The sequence below is a fragment of the Arvicola amphibius genome, chromosome 12 (assembly GCF_903992535.2).
Source record: "Arvicola amphibius chromosome 12, mArvAmp1.2, whole genome shotgun sequence".
Lineage (NCBI taxonomy): Eukaryota > Metazoa > Chordata > Mammalia > Rodentia > Cricetidae > Arvicola > Arvicola amphibius.
In genome coordinates this window covers 165,311,278-165,332,491 of record NC_052058.2, presented here as the reverse complement: position 1 = coordinate 165,332,491, position 21,214 = coordinate 165,311,278, and the positions used below count along the sequence as shown (strand labels likewise).

The 21,214-nt window shown below is 45.2% G+C and overlaps 1 protein-coding gene across 1 annotated transcript in view; it reads left to right on the top strand.

Moving 5' to 3' along the window:
- The window catches only part of Uvrag (UV radiation resistance associated), a 227,010-nt gene that overhangs the window by 133,334 nt on the left and 72,462 nt on the right, over positions 1–21,214 (top strand). The gene's annotated exons all lie outside the window — the stretch shown is intronic.

Here is a 21,214-nt window from a genome sequence, read left to right as displayed (position 1 = left end):
GTGGGAAAGTGCCTGGCTAATGTGTGTTGTGGTTTTGGTTTGACCCTTAGCATTGCAAATAAGCTTTAAATAACTTACAGGTAAAAGAAGAAACCATAAGAAAAGTATAAATTTAAATGGAATGATAATGAGAATATAGCTTTTCAAAGTTGGCGGAATAGAGGTATATCTGGGCTCAAGGAAATTTATATCCTAAGTACCTGCACCAGAAAAGGTATTTGAAAGTAAATTATCTAAGTCTCAAGTGAACAACCGAAGACCCCAGGAAACAACATGGAAGGTGGACATCAGCTGTGTTGCTGTGCGGGGGTCAGGGGGGAAGGGCAATGCAGAGCAGGCAGAAGGCCTGGTCTTTGAACAACAGAACAGTGCCCCAGGCCCTGGAAGGATGGATTTAGAAAGAAGAGAGGAGATGGAATCACTGTTTGGGGAATGGACAAAGGAGGAACAGCACAGATATGTACACAGGCATTGGAGAGTAAGGAGATGCTGCAGGCAACTTTAATACATTGGAAATTCCAGTCAAATGGCTTAATTTCTAGAAAGATACTACTTTCCAACATAAATAATTGGCATTTAGAAAACACCAGAGCAAATCTGCTCTGTGAACTGTAATCCCAGCAGCCCCTGTGCCTGGGAGGTGGGGTCAGGCCCAGAAAGGGGAGGGCAGGGGAGAGGGGGAGCCGAAGGGAGTTCAGGCACCAGTGGCCAGGCAGGGAATGGGGATATGGAACATCCTAGGTGAACTGTTCTCTGTTCTGACTGTACAATAAAGTCATCTGAGAGTCTTAAAAACTGAGCTTTTGACCCCTGGATTCCCGGCCCCATCTCGGAGAGCCTGACTCTATTGGAAACACACTCACATTTGAGTGGTGTTTAAAGCTTCAGCGGTGATTCTGATGTGGGTTCCTGGAAGCAGGTTCACGTCACTGCCTTGTGTGGGCTGTGCCAAGTGCACCGACAGGATAGCTCAGCAGTGCGGCCAGCCCTGGTCTCCACAGCCCCAGCGTATCGGCTGTGGGACGCCAACAGTGTTGCTCTGGCTGTTGTTTGCAGGTGTTGAGCACCCATTCTGTTCTTTTGTACACCGGGGAGTTACGGGGGCACGCGGTTGTCGTCATATAGTAGGGCTTGGAAGCAACTTAGAAATACTTTAAATCATACAGAGAGAGTGCGTAGGCTGTATGCACATACCATGCCGTTTACCTAAGGGACTTGAGACTCACGGGTTCTGGCAACCATGAAGGGGTGGGCAGCAGTCTCCTCAGATAGTAAGGGATGATTGTATGTCTGGAAGAACAATGGCTCTCAGCTAAGGAGCGCTTGACTAAGTTAGACCAGTGCCTTTTCCAATGTTGTGATTGACTTGCGCCCAAGTATGCTTTGCAGTTTATAAAGCATGAGAAACCAAATGAGAGCCTGCAATGTATATATTTGACAAAGGGAATGGGACATTGTTTTCCTTCCTTAGATATTTTTTAAAAATCAATTTGTAATTCATGTAGCACAAAAATCTAAAATTTTAAGTGTTCAGTGTAATTTTAGTACATTTCCACCATTGTGCACCTAGCACCTCTATACTTCTGAAACCCCAAATAAAATTCTGTGCCCATTAAACAGTTACACCTAACCCCTGGCCGTCCTCAGTCCCTGGCAGCCGCCAAACTGTTTCTGTCGCTGTGGATTCTCCTGTTCTGGATATTTTATAGAAGTGGACCATACAACATGTGACCTTTTTCTTCCTGGCTTCTTTCAGTTAGCATAATGTCTTCAATATGTGTCCATGCTGAAGCTCAGTCATACTTCATCCATTTTATGATCCAATAATTTTCTGTCAAGTGTGTATGGAACGTCTTGTTTCTTCATTCCCCTCCTGACGGACATCTGGGTTCTTTCCGCCGTGGCCGTGTGAATAGTGTCGCCGTGGATATTGACTCATAGTTGAATGCGTATTTTCACTTCTTCACTTCCGAGAGTGGCGGGGTCATGCGGTAAGCCTGTTTATCTCCGAGAGGAACACCAAAGGGTTGTCCACGCCATTCTGTGTTTCCAGATGGGAAGAGCACCCTTGTGGTTTTCGTTGTCTTTTCTTGCTCTTAGTGACCATGTGTTTATCTTCTCCTTATCTGTTGCCCATTTTCTCATTAGGTTGTTGTTGTTGTCGCAAAGCTTTGTGTATTTGGATATTAGACCTTTATCAGATAAGTGATTTGTAAACATTTTCTCTGATTCTATGAGTTACAGTTTAAAGCCAACATGTGTGCCCTGGCATATGGTTAGAGCAGGGGGCTTCCAGCGGGCCCCACGGTCAGGTTCCATGTGCTGAGGGGTCACGGAAAGAGCCATTTACATCCTACTTAGCAGCCAGGGTTCACCTCCGTCTTCGGTGCACTTGTGTGCCCAAACAGACCCATGTCTAATCTGTTTGTGCTATTATAGCAGTGTGCGTGTGCACTTGTGTGCAGGTGTGCACATGTGCTGGGAGATTTATAAACAAGATATTTCTGTCTCGTGGCTCCAGAGGCCGGGAAGCTCAGGCTCACGGTCCTGACATGTTCTCTGTCCCTCTTGCTGCACCCTCCAGACAGGACCAAGTCATGTTCACGTGGAGTGGGGAGGGATGGAAGCCATGTAAAGAAACCAGGTTCCTCCTGTCGAGGCCCATAGCTTTACTCTATTCGTGACAACAGAGTCCTTATGACCCCACCACCCTTTAAGAAGAGGCTCCACCCCCCAACACTGTTGAATTGGAGTTACATTTCTGGCATAGTCACACCTCAACATTCTGACTGTTCACTTTTTTTTTTTCCTGAATCCAACCCCTAGCCATGGTGTGCAGTATCCTCTTCCTTGGTGGTGTGAGCACACGTGTCTGATAACCTGTTCTTAGGCCCATCGGTCCGGGATGAGATGCTGCATATTTAACCATTGCTATAGTGCTAGGGTGGGAATTTCCATCAATGAGCAAAGAGGAAGCAATTAAAACCATTGCTTCACAGCCCTCTTAGTGCCCTTGGTGCATAGAAGGCTTTAGCCCTGATAAAGTTCAGTTTTTCTGTTGTTTCAGCTTTTTATGTCAAATCTGAAACCCATCATTTGGTCCAAGGTCATAAAGATTTATCCTCTTTTTCTATACTAGTATTGTAATTTTAATTCTTATAGGTAGCTGTTTCTTCCATTTTGGAGTATTTTTTTTTAATTTGTAGTGTGTTGAAAAGCTGTTCTTTCTCCCTTGAATGGCCTTGGCATCCTTATTGCAAAAACAATCAACTGGCCATGGATTATTTCTAGACCCTTATTTCTATTCCAGTTGTCTACACATCTGTGTTTATGCCGGGACCATAATAATGTTTGCAGTTTTGAGGGGAAAGAACTCCAAATGTGTTCCTTTGCAATACTGTTTTGGCTATTTGGAGCCCTTTGCAATTCCCCAGGAATCGGAGAATCTCACTTGCCAACTCCAAAGAAAGAAGCCGCTTTGATTTGGAAGGGGATTGTATAGAACCCATGGGCCGGAGCAGGATGGCCATGTCATTGATAAGTATTGACATCTTATTGGCAATTAATAATAGTAAGAGCTTGCCTTTACCCAGGTCTTTCTCAGTCCTCTTGGCAATGTTTTATACTTTTCAATACACAAGTCTTGCATGCTCTTGGCCACATATATTTTAGTATATTTTATTGTTTTCCTCGTTTCTCTCGCTGATTGTTTGAGTTCTCTATATATCGGTCCAGGAACAGAGAAAGTCTGAATTCCTTCCAACTTGGATGCTTTTTGTTTTGTCTTGTTCTTCTTACCTAACTGTTCCTGCGAGAGCTTCAGCAGAGCGGTGGGAGACAGCGGGAGAGGCATCTGTGTCTCCAGCCTAGGAGCCCCTGCCGTGTAGGGACATCCTATGAAGTGGGGTGGCCAAGGGGCTGCCTGGCACTGGCTGCATTCCTGCGAGAATCCCTTTGAACATGCTCTTAGATTCCGCTCGCTGAACTCTGTGCACAGTTTTTACACCTGTACTTGTGAGCCTCTCATTTTCTGTTTGTTAATGTGCATCTGGCTCTCAAATCAGAGTAATCTGACCTAAAATGAGGAAGGACTTGATCCCCACTCAAACTTTTGGAAAGTTTGAAGGTTTCTGTTAATCCTGTCTTAAATATTTGTTTGAATTCACCAGTGAAGCTGTCTGGTCTTGGGCTTTTATTTCAGAGAGGTTTCTAAGTCGCTGAGAAGTTTCTTATTGTGCACCTGTTCCAGATCTCTGCAGTTACTCTGTCACTCGGCTGTATGTCTAGGCTGTACCCACATCGTCCCGGCTGCCCGGCTGACGTCTTGGTGCAGTTGGCTGTGTGTCTAGGCTATAACCACATTATCCCGACTGTCCGTCTGAATTCTTGGTACAGTTGGCTGTGTGTCTAGGCTGTACCCACATCGTCCCGGCTGCCCGGCTGATTTCTTGGTGCAGTTGGCTGTGTGTCTAGGCTATAACCGCATCGTCCCGGCTGCCCGGCTGATGTCTTGGCGCAGTCGGCTGTGTGTCTAGGCTGTACCCACATCGTCCCGGCTGCCCGGCTGATGTCTTGGCGCAGTCGGCTGTGTGTCTAGGCTGTACCCACATCGTCCCGGCTGCCTGGCTGATGTCCGTCTGATGTCTTGGTGCAGTTGGCTGTGTGTCTAGGCTATAACCGCATCGTCCCGGCTGCCCGGCTGATGTCTTGGTGCAGTCGGCTGTGTGTCTAGGCTGTACCCACATCATCCCGGCTGACATCCAGCTGACGTCTTGGCGCAGTCGGCTGTGTGTCTAGGCTGTACCCACATCGTCCCGGCTGACATCCGGCTGACGTCTTGGCGCAGTCGGCTGCTCATACTGGTTTGACATTTTACTTCTGTGAGGTCTGTGTTGTTGCATCTGTTTTATATCTGATTTGTGGTAGTTTGAAGGTTTGTCATTGTGTCGTCTTTTTAGAGAACTATCTTTTTGCTTCATTTGATTCTATTGGTTTGTGTACTCCATAATCTGAACTCTTTATAATAATCTTCATTATGCTGGTTTGTTGGGTTTTTTTTTTTTTACTCTTTGGCTTTTTGGGGGGCCTGCCACCCAGCCCCCATATACATGGCGACTTATTATTACGTAAAAATGCCCAGCCTTAGCCTGTCTTGTTTCTAGTAGCTTTTCTTAAATTATCCCATCCATCTTTGCCTCTCTGCTTTTATCTCTATCCTATACACCTTTCCCTGCTTCCTACTCTGTGGCCTCCGGACTCCTCCTCTTTTTCCTGCTCCTAGATCTTGTCCTCCCAGGTTTCCTCCTATTTCTCTCTCTCTCTGCCAGCCCCGCCTATCCTTTCTCCTGCCTTGCTACTGGCCGTTCATCTCTTTATTAGACCAACCAGGTGTTTAGGCAGGCAAAGTAACACAGCTTCCCAGAGTTAAACAAATACAACATAAAGGAATGCAACACATCTTTGCATAATAAACAAATATTCCACTGCATAAGCAAATAAAACACATCTTAAAATAATATTCTATAACACTGGGTGGTTTATTGTTGTCTTCTTTTTCTATTTTACATAATGTAAAATTATATTAATGTTTTAATAACAGTGTTGGCATTTATTAATTTCTACATTCATTTTTGTATGCTGTGTTTTTTGTTGTCTCAGCGTGTTTTCTGATTTCCCTTGTGATTTTTTTCATTAATTCATAAGTTAAGGAAATGCTGTTTGATTTTATGTATTTATTTTCAAATTTTTTTATTTTCCTTCTACAACTTTTATCCCATGGTGACCAGTTACTTTATGACTTTTTTAAGTTAAGATTTATCTTATGACTTATCTTGGAGTGTTTCACATATACTGAAGAAGAACATGCTTCAGAATGCCTTGTCTTTATGGCGTGTGTGTGTGTGTCTGTGTGCATGTATGTGTGTGTGTGTGAGTGTGTGTGTGTGTGTGTACATGCACTGCATTGTCTGTTGAGTCTGGTTGCTTATAGTGCCATCAAGGGCCTGTGTGTTTATTCACATTCTACCTGGATGTCCTGCATATTACTGCAGATTTAGTCTGAGCATTCAACCCTTTGGAGTAAGAACGGCTTCGTCTTTTCTCCATTCTGTCTGTATTAGCTTCTTGCAGTTTACATTGCTGTAGTACACTGTACATGTGTCTAGATGTCATCAACCCTTTATGGATTGACTATATATATATGTGATGTATGTAATGACCCATCTGCTCACTTATAACATTTTTTTATTCGAAGACTATTTTTTCTGCTTTTAATTTAGTAACTCCTAGTTCTCTTTTAATTATCATCTGCCTGGACTGTCTTTTCCATTTTTAAAAAATATTTTTAAATTACATTTATTTTGTGTTAGGGGTGGGCCCACGTGCCATGGTTTGCACGTCGAAGTCAAAGGACAATTTCTTAAATTGTTTTATGTCTTTATTGTTATCTCGTATGTATGGGTGTGCCTGTGTTGATGGCTGGGAACCATGCATATTTAGTACCTAAGAAGGCCAGAAGAGGGTGCCAGAGTCCACTAGGACTGGAGTTACAGCCAGTTGTGAGCTGTCTTGTGGGTGATGGGGGTTGAACTCAGGTCCTCTGGAATAGCAGAAGCCGGGGTTCTTCAGCCACAAAGGACAATTTTTATGTCAATTTTTATGTCAATTCTTTCCTTCTACCTTGACAGCAGCGGAGTGGGCGGGGGGGGGGGGGGAATATCCCAGGGATCAATCTCAGCCTATCAGGCCGTGAGCAGGAAGCAGGTGCCCTTACTCACTGAACTTCTTTGCTAGTTTGGCCCTGGTAGAGTTGGGCTTTGTTGTTGCTGTTGTAAGACCCTCACTCGAGAAGGTACAGGAAGAATGTCAGCAGTTGGGGGTCATCCTTGGCTATCCTGGGATATGAGAACTTCATGTCCTCACAAGTTACATCAGCTGCTATTTGTGTGTTGGTCCTCGGCACACTGAGACGCTGCCCCGGGTTTTTCTCCACAGTGGTTGTGCCTTTCGACTGACTTGAGGGCGTTAGCTGCTTCTCAGCACTGAGTTCTGAGTCCTGCAGGCAGCCCCTAGGCAAGTCGGGATAGACGAGGCAGTTTTTGTAGGGTAAGATCAGCTTTGCTCCCTTCCCGCTCCCCTCTTCCTGCCTGATGGCAGTGTTCATTTGGCTGGTGGAAACAAACCATTGGCTATTTTCCAGAGTTTTGACATTTTTGCTTAATTTTTTAGTGAATTTTTTTTTTTTTAGGGAGTCAGGCCGTTCAAGTAATCCCCTCCACTGTTTTCTCTGACATCATCTAATTTAGTGATGAAAAACATCACTTATAAGGAATGAAGGGATCTCTGTGTGATAGTAAGCAAGAGAGATGACCATGACCAGATATGTACTTGAAAAAGAATACCTTAAAAGTCTCTCTTTCCGCTTACATTTATTTATTGTGTTGTGTACATGCGTGTGTGTGTGTGAACATGCACTCACGTGCATGTGTGTGTGTTTCACCTACACATGTGCCTGTGTTCCATGATGTGCACGTGAAGGTCAGATAACAATTTGGGAGTTGGTTCTTTCCTTAAGGGTCCTGGGTATCAACTTCCAGTTGCTGGACTTAGCAGTAGGCATCTTTCCCTCATCTCATTAAACATGGCTCCCTGTACCCTCTTGTATCTATATTATTGAAAGTAGATGTCCCTCCAGATTTTTATCAAGTTGCTACATAATAATCTGACTTATCGTGAATTATATGGGAGAATCATTTTGGAAGCTTGAAGAAGGGCTATCTCTTAGAGGAATGTTCAGTATTCTTTCTTTAGTTAAGCTATGTACTTTTTTGGTGAATACTTATTTCCTGGGATTTACTATTTGTGCATTTGTGCTGTATTTATTTTGAGTGGTCTCTTAATAAAAATTTCTTTTCCTAAGTTTTGGAATATTTCCAAGTAGTTGCTTATCCTGTCGATTTTTTTGCATCCTCCTGTCCTGTCTTACCTGGGGTGCTGCAAAGAGCATCCCTGTCAGCCTCTCGAGGACGTTGCTTCCGCTGTGTGCTTTAATTTGTGAAGGGGCAGCTGAGCATATGGTCAACTCAACAGTTATGGTGGCCACCAGACTTCAGCCGATTGTGTTGACAGGAGAACCCACAGCCACTGCATTTTCGTGACTGCGTTTTGTCATCTACTGCTTTGCCTTTTGCTGGAACCCATTGTGTTATGTCGACTGAATGTATATACATTTTTGGCACTTTAATGTCACTAAAGGTGAATTGCATCTTATAATTAGTATGTTGGGTTATGTATCTGTCTTAGTACTACCTCAGTTAATGGTGCATTTTAGAGTTGATGTTTAGGTTTTTGTGAACTATTAAACATTCAGGGTGATTTTACGATGTTTTAGAAAATCCTTCAAGTCATTTTTGGAACCGCATAGATGTAGAAATAAATTTATTGACTATGCTCACTGATTGAATCAACCTGATAGCTAATGGTTACTCTATCCCAGGCACTGAGAAAGCAGGTTAGACACAGCTTACTTCCCGCCTATCTGTTCGGCTTGATATGAACCTTTCCCCAAGGCCTTCATGGGAGATGGAAAATAGGAATTGGATGACTCATTGCACATACTATAGTTAATGTACCGGAGGCCTAGGATTCTCCGCGGCTGCCCTTTCCGATTGCCTGCCTCTGTGCGCTGCTGCAGGTGAGATAGCAGAGCTCACAGTCCTCATACAGTGTGGAGGAGGGAAACACACGCTCCCTCTCTGGCTCTGGAGAGGTGCCTTGCTCACCCTGTGGCTGTACACTGCACACCAGACTCGGCCACAGAACCGGAAGGACTGTCACGAAGGTTCAGCTGCAGGATGTCTTCCTTCCCTGACTTCCTTCCTTCCCATGATAAAATACTCCGAAGAAGCAACTTAGTGGAGAAAGGGTTTATTCCAGCTCACAGTTCAGCTTGTCGCCGCCGCAGAGAAGTTGGGCTGCAGGGGCTCGAAGCAGCCAGTCACACTGTGTCTGGATGGGGACGCAGGATGTGTTCAGATTAAATGAGTCCAAACTGGCCTGCAGCTAGCGCAGTTGCTGAGAGTCATAACCCGTGTTTCACTGAGCATTTGGTTGTTCCACACCTCGTGGTACCTTGGACCTTGTTACTCACCGCCCATGCTGGCCTGTCTGCCTTTAATGCCTTCCTAGCCACATCCAGAATCAAAACTGTAGCTGTGCTCTCTGCTAGGCCCCTCTTAGGCTCCCGCCATTGTTGTTCTCTGTGTTTTGTCATCTGGCTCTCATTTGATGTGTGTACTCACTGAATCACAACCACCACCCAGGCCAGCCGCTCAAGTGTGTGTTACTGTTTAAGTGTGAGGTCTTAACCGTATCTCCTCCAGCCTGTCTTATAAATTCTGGGGTCACATTTTGTACCACTTGTCTTGTTTTATTCTTGTCTGAAATATTTGCAGTGTAGGAACTACATTTTTCTAAGTATTAAACTACTTCCATTTCTCGCTGAGATCCTTGTATTGACATTCGAAAAGTAAGCTTCTTTTTTTTTTTTTTAACTTGAGTTCGGAGAATAAAGGGATGTTCAGTTTTGCAAATGCTATTAGGTAACCTGACCCAGCACACTGTGGGCCACAGTCCTAAGTCTAGATGCTATCGCCAGGACAACGGTTATTTCATGGAGTCCCTGAGGACCCCAGCAAGCTGTTCACTTCTGCTCTTGCTGTGATCCCAGGCCTCGGCCACACTGCTAAGCGTGTTGTGTTGGGAATGAGAGCAAAGAATGTTTAAAATGAGAAATCCCCATGGAGATGCAGGCAGGAGAGGTCAGCACAATAAAAATGCAGAAGGTGGTTGCTGGGCGAGACAGGAAATGAGCACCTTGTGAAGATCTGGCATCCGCTGAGAGGGAAATGTGCAGAGTGAGTCAGAAGGAATGGCCTGGCTGTTTCATTGCTGACACTTGGAAGTCCTATCGTGTGTGTCGCTTTTAACGACGTGTGCTCTAGCAGCGCTGATGTTATTATCTGGATGAGGAAGTCTTCTTGAGTACTTTTGTCATCTGCATCCAACTAAATTAAAGTCCAGTAATGTGATGGGACAGGGGGACCGAAAGGAAAACCAGACGACGACGACGTGGGGCCCCCCCGACCTGAACTCCTGCTTCTCGGTTTGCAATATATTCAGATCATAACCGAGGCTCAGAAAGTCTCGGAGGGGAGGTGGACGGAGGGATAATGTCCTTAGTGGGCTGTGGAATAAGTGAAATCATGTTACATTATTACAATGCATGACATCATGTTTGTCACAGGTGGCCCCAGAGTAGCAGTGAGGTGCTGTACCGTGGGCTGGCCTTTCTTTCACATTATCCTACGGCGAGTAGGCACTGTGGGCTCTGGCGAGGATCGTCCGAGACGTACTCTTGTTTCCTCTCACTCTTAGGCATTCGATGGTTTTTGGTTAGCAAAGAGCGGGGCAGCGAGGGCACTAAAGCCAGCGTCGGCAGTCGGTGCTCTGTGGAGTAGTCTTGGCAAGCCTGCGGTTGCCGTCCTTCGTCTGCTGACTCGAGTTCTGCGATTTAATTTCCCTCAGCAACTGCGGTCTCGAAAACAACAACAAAGAACGTCCGGTCCTGAGCAAGGTGCTGTTCTCCATAGATGGCCTCTCTGTGACGAGAGCCACTTTCCAGGGCGGTCTGCGCTGCCTGCCCCAGTCACTAAGTGGACATCTCAGTTAGGAGATGAGCCGTGCCATGCAGCAGCGCTTGGGTGTGCACACTTCCGTTCTTGGTGCAGAAGGGGCTGATGCCAGCACAGAGCCAGACTGGAAAGAGCCGGCAAAAGCATGCTTGAGAGAGTGGTCCCTAGACATGCGAGCCAGTGTCTCTGGCAGCGGTTAGAAGTCTAGCGAAGGCTAGAGGGCACCACAGGGCAGACACACTGCTCAGAACAGCTGCTGCCGGCTCTGCATCCCTGTCTGGTGAGTGACTTTTGGAAGTTGCTCAGGTGTTTTCTTTTAGGTGTAGATGAAAGAAAACACATTTTTAATTTAGTCTTGAAGCAAGAGCTCCAATTCCCTTCAAAGAAAGCTTGTGTAGTTAATAATTTACTCAAACTAGGCCTTAGTAGTTAGTAAATTTAGCCAAAATATAATAATATATATTGATTTTGGCTCACATTGCTTATAATAAACATAACTTTATTTAAAATACAGTTGCTCGGGGTTGGAGAGATGGCTCAGAGGTTAAGAGCACTGGCTGTTCTTCCAGAGGTCCCGAGTTCAATTCCCAGCAACCACATGGTGGCTCACAACCATCTGTACTGAGATCTGGCGCCCTCCTCTGGCGTGTGGGCATACATCGAGGCAGAATGTTGTATACATAATAAATAAATAAATAAATAAATCTTTAAAAAAAATAAAATAACATACAGTTGCTCCTATCTATACCTAACAGAGATCAGCTATGTTTGAATTGTGGTGTGATAGCAGTTTTCAATTTTTTCTTGTCTCTTTTTCTTATTTGAGATAAGGTCATGCAATGTAGCCCAGGCTGCCTCCAGTCCCTGAGTGCTGTGTATCACTACACCCAGCTCCTCCTGGCTTTTAAAGGATGAAAGCCATGTGTGTTCTTACAGAGAATTCATGCTCTCCTCCTTCAGTCTGAGACAACTCAGGGGAGATTCATTCTCTGAACGTTTGCTTTATCCATCCAGCTCCTGTTCACTCCTCTGAGAAACCAAAGATCACAGCCTCCAAGAAGTGTCAGTAGCACCAGCACGGTAGCATCCACGCAAAGTGTAGGTCCATAGTAGGTCCACAGTAGGTCCACTATAGGTTCACTGTAGGTCCACAGTAGGTCCACAATAGGGTCACTGTAGGTCCACAGTAGTCTGTTCATGGCTGTGCCTTCGCCAACTCCTCGCAGTAGTTACAGTCTTGCTCCTTGCCAGTTGAACTTGTTTTATTCCAGTAAAAATGAGATTCAGGTTTTTAGAATTAAGAATTCCTTGACTTTGAGTCCAGAAAGGATTTCTTAAGTCAACCACAGAAACAGCCCATACCATGAGAAAGATTCCTTAAGTTTGATTGCATTTAAGAGGAAAAGCAGCTTGCTTATAAACAAAATAAAACAGAATGAAAAAGCAAGCCACAGATCAAGAGAAAATACTTTAAACCCACAGAGTAACCCAAGGTCTGCCCAGAATATGTGGAGTGTGTGTGTGTGTGTGTGTGTATGTGTGTGTGTCTGTCTGTCTGTCTGTCTCTTTCAGCATGGCTGTGGGGGCGTGCATAGGCCCCAGCATCTGGCTACAGCCCTGGTGTGGAGGTTAGAAAACTCCAGACAGAGTCCTTCTCTTCCACCCCGGCTAAGAGAGGCGTTTATTGTCTGTTGCAGGGTACCCCAGCTGTCTTGTTACCACCACCCTCGCGTGGTAGCGGTGCTGGGGTTGCAGAGGGCACCGCACCTGCCTTTATGATGCAAACTCCTGTTCTCCCACTTGCAAGGCAAACGCTTCGCCCACTGAGCCATCCTCTTGGCTCCAGAATGTATTTTTTTCATATCTTTACGTAAAGGTAATAAGAGCAAATAGCCTAGTAGAATATGGACATAGTATTTAAGTAGGTATTATAGCAGAACAAACCTTAAGCATCTAATATTATAAGAAAAATAATCACACTGGTAAGCAAGAAAACGCAGACTAAGCCCAGGAGAGGCCAGCAAGATGGCGCTTGCCCCAGATCTGATAATCTGACTGGATCCCCAGGGCCTTATGATGAGAGACACATGTGCCCCCCACACAAATAAATGAATATAATAGTTTTCAAACCACGAAACATTGTTTTATATCTCTCAAACTGACAAAAACTAGAGTGTCTATTTAAAGCCAAATTTAATGAGCATGTGGGGGAGAGATAACAGTCCATTGGTAAACGAACGTTTCATGTATTTGAGAGAGCAATTTAACAAATGCAGCTCAATCTACACACGTCCTCTCCTGGCATCCTGCTGTCACAGAATGTATATGTGTGTGAACACCAACTGCTGGTGTGGTGTGGGTATTTAAGCAGGTGGTCCCTGGTCTCTCTGCTTTGCCCAGAGACTCACACGCAGTGGCGTGGCTGAAATCTGCACCGACCCCTCCTAACATGCAGTGGCGTGGCTGATATCTGTACCGACCCCTTCTAATGCAGTGGCGTGGCTGATATCTGCACCGACCCCTCCTAACACGCAGTGGCGTGGCTGATATCTGTACCGACCCCTTCTAATGCAGTGGCGTGGCTGATATCTGCACCGACCCCGTCTAACATGCAGTGGCATGGCTGATATCATCTGTGCTGACCTCTTCTAACATGCAGTGGCGTGGCTGATATCTGTACCGACCCTTCTAACACGCAGTGGCATGCTGATATCTGCACTGACCCCTTCTAACACGCAGTGGTGTAGCTGACATCTGCACCGACCCCTTCTAACATGCAGTGGCGTGGCTGATATCTGCACCGACCTCTTCTAACACGCAGTGGCGTGGCTGATATCATCTGTGCTGACCTCTTCTAACACGCAGTGGCGTGGCTGATATCTGCACCGACCTCTGCAGAACATCCATCTCTGTGCATCATTGTTGGCTTTATTTATTTTGAGGCTTCCATAGGCCAGGGATCCACATTCCCTGGGCACAGCTTCTCCCTCCCCTCACTGAGCATGGCGCTGATGGGGGTGGCTAGTTTTGCTCATAACTCACACATTTTTCATATGCCTTTTAGCTTCTGGATTGGTTTTAAATTTATAGTAGCGGGTCTCCATATTTCCTTTTGAGCCAACACTGGTGTTAATAATGCCTAGAATGTTGAGTGTTGCTCATATTAATAGAAACCTTTTTTAAAGACTTAGAAAAGAATTAATTCTTCCCATGATGCTTGTTAGTAACTCCCATTACTATAAATGATGGCTCCCAGGCTCCCAGACTGGAGAGCCTGGTGATGAAATATTAGAAGTGCTAATATAGGAACTCACTGTTGGAACTTAATTAAACGCACCAATAAGCAACTGAAGCATTTTATTATTTTAATTTGTATAAACATAAGTTTCGTAAGCTAATAAGAAGTGGCAGATCTCTTGCAGTTTGATTGACACCTCTGCTTAAGCTTTTTTAAATGTTTGGATGACACATGAATTTATCCAGGCAGCTTCTCTTGCAAAATATTCCACAGTGTCATATTTATTTTTGAGGATTTTGTCATTTCCAGCCTAGAAATTTATTTATTTACTTATCTTTTTTTTTTTAGGATTTATTTATTTATTTATTTTTGAGGATTTTGTCATTTCCCGCCTAGAAATTTTGTAACTAAAGGCCTTTTAGAAGTCACCTCCTGGCAGTGAACTTGACGGGTGGTATTCCATCTGAAAGATGCAAGAATTTGTTTTATTATTTTGTGGTTTCTGCATTAAATCGCAAAATGGGAGTTCCATAACTTGGTTTAAAAATGTGGTAAATAGCATGTTCTTTTTCCTCAGAGGTTTGAGAGGACATCGGTCCTTTCGGAGAGGATGCAGATTGGCTACCTCTCACTGAAAGAATCCCTCCCACCCAGGTTCTACCTCTGTGTAGGCAGTAATGGAGAGAAAATTGATTGTGAAGAAGAATGTAAGATAAGCTGCCCGTGATGCCACTCAGTGACAGGGCACTTGTGTAGTGTGTTTGAGGTTTCCGGGTTCAATCCCAGCATAGGGGGGTAGGGAATTCAGCCCCCACGGCACTGGATTCAGCAAGCTGCAGATGGGCCTGGGATTTCGGTCTTTTGAGAGAACAGAGGAAGAAACCTGGGAGTCATCAAACCACACAGATGAGCAGAGCCCAGTCACCTTTGTGAGGCGAAGAGCTGGGGTCATGCTTCCCCGTCAGGGCAAAGCTAAAGTCCCTCTGCTTTGCAGCCTGTGATGGGGGAAGGAAGCTGAATCCCCGTGGTGCCAAGTGCCATCCTGTGCACCAATCACTGCAAAATACCAGTATGGCAGTGTTTCTCAGCTGGGGACAGCATGCCTCCCACTGGGCGCAAGGGAGCATGCTGGGGGCAGGGCCTCTTCTGCCGCCACAAACTCCTGAGTCATCTGACCCCACGTCACTGGTGCTGTTGTGAGCAGCGTTGTAGGGTGGTGAGTTACGGGCAGTCCAAGGCAGCATCACCTCCTTGTCTGGAGGGAGTGAGCACAGCATAAAAACCACAGAGAGGAAACCAAGGCCTGTGGGGAACGGGCTAGAGCGCAGGAGAATCCGTGCAGCACGGAGACAGAAATAACAGAACTCTAAAAAAAAAAAAAAAAAAAAAAAAAAGACTGAAGAAAGGATATCAAGAATTCTCAGAAGATAACGGAGGAAATAATATTCATAAAATTCAAGTCAGAGTTCATGAAATAAACAGAGAACTGTAGGTGTGTGACCCAGAAGAGCGGCCGCACTCGACGTGTGCCGTACACCCCTCTGGGTTGTTAGCGCTCTGACACTTTCCTCTAAACTGCGTTTGAAGTCATCCTCTACAGGGATTGAAAGCCCGTTTTCCACGTGCATCATCAGATGCAATCGGCCATCCACCCAGCAGAGCAGCTGTGGCCTGTAAGGCGGGAGAGCACAGCAGCAAAGCCAGATCTGCAGGGAGCAAAGCCACGAACCTGTGTTTGTAAGCAGAGAGATGGTCAAAAGGTGCCCGTCAGCGGGCAAGAGCACACGGGTTGGTGGAGGCAGTGTGGCCCTCCTCTAGAGGCTGAGGCAGGAGGATTACAAGTTGCAGGCCAGGTTTGTGTAAAATAGCAAATTCCCAGCAAGCTCTATACACATTAGTACAACCATAGAAAGTCTGGCCAGCAGCTATGTGAAAGTATATCAGGGATACAGTGCTCAAAACTTAGAGGACACCTGCGTGTTTAATCCAAAACCAGACAGGAGAGAGCTTCCCTCCCTCTGTTTGTATGAATAAAAGTTTGAGCACCTAAGTAGGGAAGGGGGAAGAGAGAGGACGAACAAATAGTTGTGGCAATGAATGGCTCAGTCAGAAAATTACCAAAGGTATTAAATCAACTAGATTTTAGTCAGGACAACAGAGTCAATATAATTGTTGCAGTACCCGGGTTTATCATGGAAATATGGTTCTGCGCAGTTGTGGGAGCTGCAGAGGTAGAAATTCTAAAGGTGGAGTCGGAGGACTGGTGAAAAGCCGCTCGCCCTCCGCTGAGTACTTTTGGTAGAAGTTTTACATTGACTTGCATGCTGGCAATACTTTGGTTTTTTGTTGTTGTTTTGGTTTGGTTTTTTGTGTTTGTTTTTGATTGGGGTACTGGGTTTAAAGGAGCATTAGTTCTGTGATAAATAAGCAAACAGTCTATCTACTTAGTGAGTTTACAGGAGTGTGCACAGAGGAAAGTCTACCTTCTCTACTTAACCTCCACAGTCTGTATTCTGGCATTTCCCGAGACCATGAGACCACATGCAGTTGGGGCAGAGTTGCCTACAGCTGGCAGTGAGGTGCAGGAGGGATCAGCTGGAACCTCTGGTGGGGTGCAATGACCTTCCCCAGACCCCTTAAAGAGAAGGAGCTCAACGGGCCTGACTTTGAGGGTCACCTGATGAGTAGGTCCAGCAGTTCTGATGGAGACAGCGGTTTTGCTCAGTGGACAGCACTGTGTATCAAAGGCTTATGTGTCTGAAAACTAACCCCTCCACACACTACCTGTACATTGGGGTGATGATTAATTTGACAGATAAATCTAGGCTGTAGAAATAATTTCTCCTCAGAAATGTAAGGCTCCACCTATGTCATCCATGCTGGCTGAGGCTTTCTAAGTGTGTGGCAGCTCTGGGAACACTGAGGCTTAGTAAAGCCAATAAGCTCACTGGTCCTCAAGTCGAGCTTTGGCAGAGTTGTGCTTCGGTCTATCCTGGGGCCCTTTAAGGAGGGGCTAGACCTTTGTTCCTTCAACAGACCTGAAAAGGAAGACCAAAGCTACCTCCACATCTCTCCTAGGAACCTCCTGGAAGGTGGACTTTGTTAGCATTAGAGCATGACCCGAGTCAGAGGAGAGAGCCCAGTGCTGCAGAGGGGGGTCTGAGGCTCCCCGGGACCGGTAGGGTCAGGGAATGGAGGGCTCAGCAGAAAGGGGGCCAGGAGAGCACTGTAGGCCCTAATCACAGCAAGATGGAAATTTCACCACGTTCAGGTCTGGGAAGAAGCTAGACACACAGATAAATGTAAGATAAATGAAAGAAAATCTATAAACCTAGGTAGGTGCCTATGAACTCATGGAAGCCAACTTTAAGAGAAGCATGCAGTAATCATGCATTGTGTGCCTTGGCTCAAAAATAATCTCTTCATGGCTATACTAGTGTGGGAGTTATTTGTGAATCTCCTGAGAGTAAGGGATGTGCAGGCGTGTGGGGAAGAAGTGAGCCCCTCCTATCCTGTTTGGAGCATTTCTAAGCCATTCAGTTAAACAGGACTAGAAGGGTATTAATTACAAACAATAAGAGTACAACCCAGGGTGGGGATTGAAGTGTTGAGAGTTATTGGTGCTGGAATCTAGGAACTGAGGATAGAGTTCCTATATTTTAGCTAGTAAACATACAAACGAATTTTTATCTAACCAGGCTTGTAAAATGCTCCTATTTTTAAAGCCACAAACATATGTCATGTTTATACAAGTAAGCATGGCTTTTTAAGTGTTTTATGATTTCATTAGTTTGTTGGTAAACTAATATAAATTGTTGGATGAGCATTTACCTGGCACCAGACAGCCTAGTAAATGTGTGATCGTAAATCAAAGCCTGGTATGAGTGCCTGCTGCCACGTGATGTGCGAGCACTGGCCAGGAGAGGCAGCTCCCTTCTGACTCGGGACTGCAAGGGCCGCAGAAGAGACAAGGAGGATCTGAATCCGAGATGCCCTGCTCACCTTGGCCAGTGTTGCATCCCCGCGGCTGGAGGGGAAGAAGTCCAGGGAGCTGCAGGAGGCGGAGCTGACTTCTGCTCTGCTAGACGTGTCTATTAGTCACTTTTTCCTGGGGATTTTCTCCTGCCCTCGCACCCAGACACTCTTAATTTTGTTATTGACTTTACCATGCTGGGCTCCGTGCCGTCCAAACTTTTGGTCTAATTTAGAGAGGCATGAGGGAAGGGAAAAGCAGGTTTCACCTGGCCCAATGTAAATTCCTCCACCTTCTCCTGACCACACAGGCAGCAAAATATAGCTGTTTTCTTTTTTTGAGGTACTGAGATAAAGTAGTCATTTTCAGTTTGAACATGACTTAGAATTTTCAAGAGTTGTGTAATTTTTTTCAAAGAAACGTAATAATTTCACATTCCAAAGTATCCATCGCTCTATTATTTGTGGGAAATTGGGAAATGCTGCTCAGAGCAGTTGTGCAGATCGTTTGGTGTGTGTGTGTGTGTGTGTGTGTGTGTGTGTGTGTGTGTGTAAAACATCCTCAAATGGAGGGGTTTGTACCTCGGATTTGTTTTCTTTCGTATGGCTGGGTCCAAAAGAGGAAAAACTGGCTTAGAGCTAACGAACAGAGCTAAACCATATGTTTTGTACCAAATTAGAAACAGGTGAAGGTTGTTCAAATCCAGCGATCTCTTACCAAAGCTCCAGCTTGGAGTTTGTATTAAAGGCAGGTGGTTATGTGTACCATAAAAGGCAGCCCTAGCACACCGGCTTATTGATACATATGTGATTGATCTTTCTGGATAAAACAAGGCGGAGTTAATAAATCACTGCACGCAGCTATAAAGATGTTTGGGCTTGAAAGCCTCGCCTGTAAGAGCAAACGTGGACCCTGAAGCAAATTTATGAAGCATAGATCCTTTTAGCTTTGCTTAACAGCTAACATCTGACTGACCCAGGGGGCCATGGAAATTTATTGCTGGGCCGTTCAAATACTTGAGCTGTTGTGTGATGTAGAACAGGTAAAGATTAGCCCAATAACAAATATGGGGCTATAAAAGAAAAGGAGATTTCAATGGCTTGTACGGACTTGTCCGAGGTCAGCTCCAAATGACTGGTCAGAACTGGGCAGACCCCACTGCTAATTAAGGGGGAGTTGATTCTAACAGCCTGGGTGTTTACACTGGTTGCCGTCAGGTAAGCATCCTTACAGCTTCCTCTCCTGTGAACGCTCATCACGTGACCGAGGAACTCTGAATTGCCTTTCTGTGCTCTGAAACTGTGCAAGATGATGAGCTGAAGGGATTTTTTTTTTCAGTTTCCTCACTGAAATACGTCTTTCTCAAACGCATTCTGAATGTACGGGTTCCTAGACAGCATATGCCCTGGGAAAACGTGTCCACTAACGTACGTGTATAAATCTGAGCTTTGACGTCCTGAAAGTAGGTAAAGGTATTTGGCCTCTGTGATCGATGACCTAAAATTAGCCTTCAGAACTTAAGTAGTTAACAGATTTATGGACAGTTATTGAAAAACTTGATTTACTGGAGTTCTGTGCACTTATCTCCAAATCTTTTATTCCCTTTTATTTACATAAGTCTGGAAAGTAATGATGTGTGAGTATTGTTCTCGGGACTTTAGTAGCTGCATTTAGGACTTAATGAGGCCATGGTTATTGGTGTTGACAATTTCTGCCTTTTTGATTTAGCCCTAAACCCAAAATGTTGTCATAAAATTTGGTGGTTTTCGGAGTGCCAGCTTATCAGACATCAGTCGATGACTCTACTGACCCTTGTGTGCGTGAGCATCTGGTTCGTGAGGAAGGAACATCTCCAGAATTGTTACAAAATCCTAAGTAAGATTTTCTACTAGAAAGGGAAACAACAAAACAGCAAGGAGAGTTGTGGGCTAACGTCCCTGCCCTCCCTCATCCATACGTTTCCTCCCCTCCTCACACAAACAAAATGTGTTCCCAACATGGGGCCCAAGAAACCGGTGATAGTCTTGGAAAGACTGTGGCTCACAGTGTACAATCCTGTGTAAGATTCAAGGAATCCATGGGTGAATTATACTAGCATGTGAAAGGTGCTGAATTAGGAATATACTGGGCTTTGTGCAGACAAACGGGGAGCAAGGTGAGTGGAACCCAGGTGACCACCGTCAGATGTGGCGAGAGACCAGGATCGTGGATGCTAGTGTGTGCTGAGTTCACTGCTAACTGCACCATCAGCAGTGTGTGTGTGTGTGTGTGTGTTGTGTGTGTGTGTGTGTACTGAAGAGCTAGTGTCCTGCTGTGTGGGTGTGTGTGTACTGAGTGTGGTTTGTGTGCTGAAGAGGTAGTGTCCTGCTCTCTCTCTCTCTCTCTCTCTCTCTCTCTCTCTCTCTCTCTCTCTGTCTCTATGTGTGTGTGTGTGTGTGTGTGTGTGTGTGTGTGTGATGTAAAAACAAGGTTGGTTGTCTAGAAGAGTATTAAAGAATGAATGATGAAAATATTTCCAAATCTTGTTTTGAATTCACAAGGCTGTAATCGCCTAGATTTTTCTCGGTTGGTGTTTGTCTAATGCGTTCATTCTATCATTTGTTTAGATGGGTACATTAAGCACCCACTGAGAACTTAATCTTAACCAGCCAGGTCCTTAAAGAAATTATATTCTACTGATTAAGGAGACAAGACATTTGTGTGAACAACTGAAGTATAGGCTAAAACGTGCCAGGTGCATAAAAACGCCTCGTAACACAGGAGCAATAAAAATGAATAAAATATAGGCTGTCTCCTTGAGGTACCCACAGCATCTGTAGGGGGCAGGGAGCTGGGAAATGAAGCTGTCCTGACGGAGGCAATGGTCACCGAGTGCTGACTTTCCTGGGAGGTGTGATGAATCCAGACTTTGTTGTTGGAGCCTCATAGATCTGGAAGCGTGAGTTCGTGTTGCCGACTCGGAGCAGAGTACCCTCGCTCCAGTGACAAAGTAGGGCTGGGACCGGCTCCTCCTTGGCAGAGCCTTCTCTGTCGTTCTCCTTTTCCCTCTTAAAGAAGGGATTGGAGAAATAGTTTTCATACTGGGGATTAAGCCCCTGTTGTGTCACCAGCACCGTGTAAGGAACTGGCTTGAGGTGAACGTGTGTTAGGAGGCTTGCATTGCAGACCGCAGTGGGAAGGGTTGTCTTCGCCACTGAAAATGCCGAGTGGCTTTTCTCCTGGGTTTCTGTCCCAGGTGGAAATGTCTTCTGGTGTTGCTGAGTGTTTATGTACCTTGCACGCTTTAATTGTCGAGTTTCTTTTTTTATTTTT